Source organism: Coregonus lavaretus (genome assembly GCF_964263955.1).
Source record: "Coregonus lavaretus genome assembly, chromosome: 3".
Taxonomy (NCBI): domain Eukaryota; kingdom Metazoa; phylum Chordata; class Actinopteri; order Salmoniformes; family Salmonidae; genus Coregonus; species Coregonus lavaretus.
This window is the reverse complement of record NC_139990.1, coordinates 69709815-69718728: the sequence shown is the minus strand read 5'-3', so window position 1 is coordinate 69718728 and position 8914 is coordinate 69709815.

Here is an 8914-nt window from a genome sequence, read left to right as displayed (position 1 = left end):
CACCATGGTCTTGTAGCAGATGCGAGCTTCAACTGGAAGCCAATGGAGTGTGCGGAGGAGCGGGGTGACGTGAGAGAACTTGGGAAGGTTGAACACCAGACGGGCTGCGGCATTCTGGAGGAGTTGTAGGGGTTTAATGGCACAGGCAGGGAGCCCAGCCATGTCTGCCAGACATGCAGAGATGCGATTCGCCACCTGGTTATCAGAAGGGGGAAAGGAGAAGATTAGTTGTGTGTCGTCTGCGTAGCAATGATTGGAAAGGCCATGTGAGGATATGACAGAGCCAAGTGACTTGGTTTATAGCGAGAATAGGAGAGGGCCTAGAACTGAGCCCTGGGGGACACCAGTGGTGAGAGCACGTGGTGCGGAGACAGATTCTCGCCATGCCACTTGGTAGGAGCGACCGGTCAGGTAGGACGCAATCCAAGAGTGAGCCGCGCCGGAGATGCCCAACTTGGAGAGGGTGGAGAGGAGGATCTGATGGTTCACAGTATCAAAGGCAGCAGACAGGTCTAGAAGGACAAGAGCAGAGGAGAGAGAGTTAGCTTTAGCAGTGCGGAGAGCCTCCGTGACACAGAGAACAGCAGTCTCAGTTGAATGACCAGTCTTGAAACCTGACTGGTTTGGATCAAGAAGGTCATTCTGAGAGAGATAGCAAGAGAGTTGGCTAGAGACGGCACGCTCAAGAGTTTTGGAGAGAAAAGAAAGAAGGGATACTGGTCTGTAGTTGTTGACATCAGAGGGATCGAGTGTTGGTTTTTTGAGAAGGGGTGCAACTCTCGCTCGCTTGAAGACGGAAGGGACATAGCCAGCGGTCAAGGATGAGTTGATGAGCGAGGTGAGGTAAGGGAGAAGGTCACCGGAGATGGTCTGGAGAAGAGAGGAGGGGATAGGGTCAAGTGGGCAGGTTGTTGGACTGCCGGCCGTCACAAGACGCAAGATTTCATCTGGAGAGAGAGGGGAGAAAGAAGTCAAAGCATAGGGTAGGGCAGTGTGAGCAGGACCAGCAGTGTCATTTGACTTAACAAACGAGGATCGGATGTCGTCAACCTTCTTTTCAAAATGGTTGACGAAGTCATCCACAGAGAGGGAGGAGGGGGGAGGGGGAGGAGGATTCAGCAGGGAGGAGAAGGTGGCAAAGAGCTTCCTAGGGTTAGAGGCAGATGCTTGGAATTTAGAGTGGTAGAAAGTGGCTTTAGCAGCAGAAACATATGAAGAAAATGTAGAGAGGAGGGAGTAAAAAGATGCCAGGTCCGCAGGGAGTCTAGTTTTCCTCCATTTCCGCTCGGCTGCCCGGAGCCCTGTTCTGTGAGCTCGCAATGAGTCATCAAGCCACGGAGCAGGAGGGGAGGACCGAGCCGGGAATGGAGGGAGAAGGATTGAGCAGAGGGAAGAGATGATAGGATGGAAGAGGAGAGAGTAGCGGGAGAGAGAGAGCGAAGGTTGCGACGGCGCATTACCATCTGAGTAGGGGGAGAGTGAGTAGTGTTGGAGGAGAGCGAGAGAGAAAAGGATACAAAGTAGTGGTCGGAGACATGGAGGGGAGTTGCAGTGAGATTAGTAGAAGAACAGCATCTAGTAAAGATGAGGTCAAGCGTATTGCCTGCCTTGTGAGTAGGGGGGGACGGTGAGAGGGTGAGGTCAAAAGAGGAGAGGAGTGGAAAGAAGAAGGCAGAGAGAAATGAGTCAAAGGTAGACGTAGGGAGGTTGAAGTCACCCAGAACTGTGAGGGGTGAGCCATCCTCAGGAAAGGAACTTATCAAGGCGTCAAGCTCATTGATGAACTCTCCAAGGGAACCTGGAGGGCGATAAATGACAAGGATGTTAAGCTTGAATGGGCTAGTGACTGTAACAGCATGGAATTCAAATGAGGAGATAGACAGATGGGTCAGGGGAAAAAGAGAGAATGTCCACTTGTGAGAGATGAGGATTCCTGTGCCACCACCCCGCTGACCAGATGCTCTCGGTGTATGTGAGAACACATGGTCAGACGAGGAGAGAGCAGTGGGAGTAGCAGTGTTTTCAGTGGTAATCCATGTTTCCGTCAGCGCCAAGAAGTCGAGGGACTGGAGGGTACCATAGGCTGAGATGAACTCTGCCTTGTTGGCCGCAGAACGGCAGTTCCAGAGGCTGCCGGAGACCTGGAACTCCACGTGGGTGGTGCGTGCAGGGACCACCAGGTTAGAGAGGCAGCAGCCACGCGGTGTGAGGCGTTTGTATAGCCTGTGCGGAGAGGAGAGAACTGGGATAGACAGAGGCATAGTTGACAGGCTACAGAAAATGGCTACAATAATGCAAAGGAGATCGGAATGAAATTAACTAAACATCTGGGAAAGCGAGAGAGCGGGGCCTCCCTAACTTACGTTTCACTGAAACACCCAAATATAACTCTCCCAACTTCCACCTCAGAAACTATAATTGTTGTAAACTACAGCGGTTCAATGTTTTCTAGGAATAGACTAACTTAGTTTATTCAGCTAGCTAACTTGGTACAGTATTCTTCCGTGAAAACTGTCCAGGGCACCTAGTCATATGACGCCACAGCCAACTAGCATGCCGAACTCCAACAACACGGTTTAGCACCAATACTCGGCCACGACAAACCACCAGTGTGTCAACACGCCAAGCAGATCATTCGTGTCCGTGTCTAACGTTGTGGGTTAGTCCCGACAGCTTGAGCGAGTCCGTCGTCAACTTATTCAGCCAGTTAGTTAGCTAGAATAGTTAGCATACTCTAGCCATTGCTTTCTGTCAACGAAGAAACCCCTCCTCCCACGGCACGAACACACAGAGAGAGCCAAGCTAACGTTAACTAGTCACCCATGTCCCGAATTCCCTTGAACGACTCTGGCTACCAGTATGTAAAAACAAAACACAAATGTAGGTTATAACTTACCCCTAGCAGCTACTGTTAGCTAGCCAAGTGCAAAGCTAGCCACTGAATTGACTCAGCCTGTTCGCGTCTGTTCGCTAGGTCGTTCCAGCTATAGTAGAATACACAAGGTGCAGGTTCGAAATTTGGTTGTGTGCCTCAGCAGTTTCTCTTGTTTTGTCAGTCACTGACAGTCACACAATTAGTCATGTCAGCTAACAATTTTTAGATTGGTAAGATAGTCTAGCCATTTATCTAAACTTATGGCTGAATACCGACCGGGCACGCTGGGCACGTGCCCAGGGCCCCTGACCTCCAGGGGACCCCCATTGATTTTGTTAGTCACTCTCACTCAGATATCATTAACATGGTAGAAGTCATGGCAAAATGTGTAGAATTGCAAGAAATTAGCTTTAAAACTATAAAAATGTCTCTCTGCCCCCATTGCAAAATGAGTAGCATGACATTTTGTTATAAAATTGCAAAAATCTAGAACTGTGTAGAACTGCAGAAAACTTGCTTTAAAACTGCAACCAAATCTTGCTTGGTGCTCCAAAAGGCTAGCGCCTGTTATTGTAGTTACAGTGGGGGAAAAAAGTATTTAGTCAGCCACCAATTGTGCAAGTTCTCCCACTTAAAAAGATGAGAGAGGCCTGTAATTTTCATCATAGGTACACGTCAACTATGACAGACAAATTGAGAAAAAAATATCCAGAAAATCACATTGTAGGATTTTTAATGAATTTATTTGCAAATTATGGTGGAAAATAAGTATTTGGTCAATAACAAAAGTTTCTCAATACTTTGTTATATACCCTTTGTTGGCAATGACACAGGTCAAACGTTTTCTGTAAGTCTTCACAAGGTTTTCACACACTGTTGCTGGTATTTTGGCCCATTCCTCCATGCAGATCTCCTCTAGAGCAGTGATGTTTTGGGGCTGTCGCTGGGCAACACGGACTTTCAACTCCCTCCAAAGATTTTCTATGGGGTTGAGATCTGGAGACTGGCTAGGCCACTCCAGGACCTTGAAATGCTTCTTACGAAGCCACTCCTTCGTTGCCCGGGCGGTGTGTTTGGGATCATTGTCATGCTGAAAGACCCAGCCACGTTTCATCTTCAATGCCCTTGCTGATGGAAGGAGGTTTTCACTCAAAATCTCACGATACATGGCCCCATTCATTCTTTCCTTTACACGGATCAGTCATCCTGGTCCCTTTGCAGAAAAACAGCCCCAAAGCATGATGTTTCCACCCCCATGCTTCACAGTAGGTATGGTGTTCTTTGGATGCAACTCAGCATTCTTTGTCCTCCAAACACGACGAGTTGAGTTTTTACCAAAAAGTTCTATTTTGGTTTCATCTGACCATATGACATTCTCCCAATCCTCTTCTGGATCATCCAAATGCACTCTAGCAAACTTCAGACGGGCCTGGACATGTACTGGCTTAAGCAGGGGGACACGTCTGGCACTGCAGGATTTGAGTCCTTGGTGGCGTAGTGTGTTACTGATGGTAGGCTTTGTTACTTTGGTCCCAGCTCTCTGCAGGTCATTCACTAGGTCCCCCCGTTGGGTTCTGGGATTTTTGCTCACCGTTCTTGTGATCATTTTGACCCCACGGGGTGAGATCTTGCGTGGAGCCCCAGATCGAGGGAGATTATCAGTGGTCTTGTATGTCTTCCATTTCCTAATAATTGCTCCCACAGTTGATTTCTTCAAACCAAGCTGCTTACCTATTGCAGATTCAGTCTTCCCAGCCTGGTGCAGGTCTACATTATTGTTTCTGGTGTCCTTTGACAGCTCTTTGGTCTTGGCCATAGTGGAGTTTGGAGTGTGACTGTTTGAGGTTGTGGACAGGTGTCTTTTATACTGATAACAAGTTCAAACAGGTGCCATTAATGAGAAGGTGAAGACTTACAGAAAACGTTTGACCTGTGTCATTGCCAACAAAGGGTATATAACAAAGTATTGAGAAACTTTTGTTATTGACCAAATACTTATTTTCCACCATAATTTGCAAATAAATTCATTAAAAATCCTACAATGTGATTTTCTGGATTTTCTTTTCTAATCTATATAAACCACGCCGCTCCGCAAACACACCTTCTCCGATGATGGTTACAAGGTGGTACAAATTAGGTAAGAGAATCTCATGTTACCATTAGTGTATTCAAATGAGAGTTAGGGTGATGTAATCAATTCTCTTTAATAATCTCACCTCCTCAATCCAAGTGTTTGACATGGGGGAGGGGTCCAGTAACTTTATTATCAAACTTTATCAGTGTAGAAGCAACTGTCATTTTTCATACTTTGGCCATCATACTTTGATCTGGTTTAACCCAAATATCATCAAATTTAATGAAAAACATGATTTTGACATTTCATGACCTTTAAACAGATTCCAGCAGCTCCAGTTCCATTGTACCTCTCTCTATCACATGAGGCTGCTGAGGGGAGGACGGCTCATATATATGTCTGGAACGGAGCGAATGGAACGGCATGAAACACAGGAAAACCACGTGTTTGATGTATTTGACACCATTCCACTTATTCTGCTCCAGCCATAAACACGAGTCTGTCCTCCCCAATTAAGGTGCCACCAACCCCCTGTGCTCCCTATGTCTCTTTTATGTATCTCTCTATGACTAACTAGGTCCTACAGTATTACATACAAACTCTGAATTAAGGAATTTTAATCCCAGGTTTTCTCTAATTCTGTCTCGTTTACACTGGACTGTGTTCCTAGGGCACAAAAAACCTACGTAGGTCAGCAGTAGCATTGGTAGGCAGTATCAGTGCAGTAGCCCCAGCAGCTGCAACTACGCTACGGCTGTGTATCTCCCTGGCCCCATTCTGTTCAGTTTGACAGAGTGAGTATGTGCTCCAGCTGTGAGAGGTGCTGATGGGAGAGTGAGGGAGAGGCCTGTAGTTCTGCTGTTGCTGCTGTGCCCAACGAGTCAGTATGACAGAGTGCAAGCCTAGCGCTATGCTAACGTCGCCCTTCCCTTCCTTTCCCCTCCTCTGCTATATCGTCGTTATCGCTGCACCCGGTCACCTCTATCGAGCTACCACTCTCAGAGTCTCACAGTCAGTCTGCTGCTACACTTCTCTCCACTGCACCACTCCAATGCCAGACTGGACTGCCAGACACACACTCCTCTGCTATATGTAACTGTCTATGTACCGTTGGGTGTCTGACTGTCTGCCACGTCCCATGAGGGTGTGTGCATGTGCTCTTTTCCAGGACAGCTGTGACAGAAAGATTGTGTGCATACAATCACACACACACACACACACACACACGCAAACACATACACATACACACACACGAACACGCAAGCACACACACACGCAAGCACACAAACACACACACACACACACTGTTCCCTCTCTGAGAATGAGTGGGTAATAATTGGCGCTGCAATGCTCCAGCTTCTGCATCTGATTTACCAGCTATACAAATATAGACTGGAAGCCTGTGACCTCTGTATTACCAGTATGATAGTACCAGTATGATAGTTTTGATTAGTACTTGGAATTCATCGGATGATACAATATGTACCATATCTTACTTCAGTATGAACATGCATAGAAACACCTGGAGTAGGGGAGAAGTGTTGACGAGGTAGAAATGACACTACTTGTGCTGGATTGAAAAAATACCTACGTGGCAACTTTGCGGCACTTTTGATGCCCACTCCCCTCTCCTCCACAGGCTCCTCTCCACTCCCTCCTGTTCCCTTCCTCTGTCTCCTCACCCTCCACCCCTCTCTCTCTTCTTGTGAGTAAACTCATGGAGTCTATTTTTAGAAGAAGCGCGTCAATTGCACTCATCTTTTATCTGCTCAGCTATTTGTGTCTCTCTCTCTCTCACACACACACACACACACACACACACACACACACACACACACACACACACACACACACACACACACACACACACACACACACACACACACACACACACACACACACACACACACACACACAAACAAACACACACAGCTGTAACATATTTTCTCTCTCTCTCTCATATTGACTGTGTGTGTGTGTGTGTGTGTGTGTGTGTGTGTGTGTGTGTGTGTGTGATAAGGAGAGGGATGAAAGAGGGATGGGAGGGTTGGCAGTTGCCGGAGCGACCTCCTACAGCCCGGCAGGGTCATGTGACTAGGGTGACCCTGACGGCTGATTGGCTAATTCCCCATCCCATAATGCTTAGAGGAAGGATACTCACTCAAGGTTACACATGCCAACACATGCCAGAAGACAGGCAATCATAAACACATACACACGCACCCATGCACGTACACACACACACACACATACACACACACACACACACACACACACACACACACACACAGTATCAGCCTTAGCCTTGGGTAAAGCCTTGCCCCTGGGTAAAGTCAGGGGCTTTTCACATTCCTCTGTCCCTCTATGTATTCATGTGTTAGTTATGTGCAATATGAGTGTGGGTGTGTGTGTGTGAGACATGAAGGATCCACTGAGATAATGGATACTGTAGTGCGAAACAGCTCCACCTGCAAGGAGAAACCTACTCCAACAGTTCTTCCTGCAGACTGCAATCAGACTGTACAACAGCAGAACAATTACAGCAGATACTGTATATCAACAATTTGGACGTTAACACTGCACTTGATCAATTGAAATAGTTTTAAATTGTATATATATTTTTGCTGTTAATTTTTTATTTTTTATTTTATTCCTGTCTTAAATGTTCTTGTAATGGGGAAACTAAATTCATGTTTTTGTAAAACGTAACTAATACAAACCCTAGAAACATTAACCCCTTGATAGTAGCCTACATATCAAGCTTAGATGTTTGCCTTTTTAAAATGTATTTATTATTGTGTTTTCTGTACTAGAAATGTCTGCACATTTTCTACAAATAAACTGAAAGTGAAAAACTGAAACAACACAGTATATACACTGAGTGCCCAAAACATAAGGAACACCTGCTCTTTCCATGGCATAGACTGACCAGGTGAATCCAGCTGAAAGCTATGATCCCTTATTGATGTCACCTGTTAAATCCACTTCAATCAGTGTAGATGAAGGGGAGGAGACAGGTTAAAGAAGGATTTTTAAGGCTTGAGACAATTGAGTGCCATTGAACGGGGTACGGTAGTAGATGCCAGTCACACCAGTTTGAGTGTGTCAAGAACGGCAACGCTGCTGGGTTTTTCATGCTCAACAGTTTCCCGTGTGTATCAAGAATGGTCCACCACCCAAAGGACATCCAGCCAACTTGACACAACTTCGGGAAGCATTGGAGTCAACTTGGGCCAGTATCCCTGTGGAACGCTTTCGACACCTTGTAGAGTCACGACGAATGCCCCGACGAATTGAGGCTGTTCTGAGGGCAAAAGGGGGTGTAAGTCAATATTAGGAATGTGTATAGTGTGTGTAAATGTGTCAGAGGGGATTTGTGTCTCTAAAACAACTGCAACAAGGTGATAGATGGATGACATGCTGTGAGTGTACTTAGTGTTGCAGGTACCATATGTGATGATCACACACATTTGATGATTAATTTCCCACTGTGTGTTACTAGCATGGACAATGGATTAGTAGTTTTGGGGAGGGTTGTATCTGACACACAGTCCTGACCTGATTTGATTGAACATCTGGATGCATGCAGACACATTCACACACACACAGACACACTCACACAGCCAGTTCTCCCTGGTTCTGTTTTATGACGTAACCAAACACTGATGCATCCAGGAAGCGGCTATTTTTCAATCTCCAATCAGAGCAGAGTGTCTAGACTAAGGCCCAATCAATCTGCTTTGGCATAGAATGGTGAATTTACAGCGGTTGCCATTGCAACAAAAAGAAAGATTATATTTTTTAATGTTCTGCTCAGATTTTTGTTTAAGTAGGAGTCAAAGTATTTTAAGAAAATATGAAAATGTACATTAAAATTACACATGTTATTTTCACCTTCATCAGATGAAGGACATGTAGGCCACACTTTATAGTTCAAATGAGTGTAGTGTTTTCTGAGCCATTGC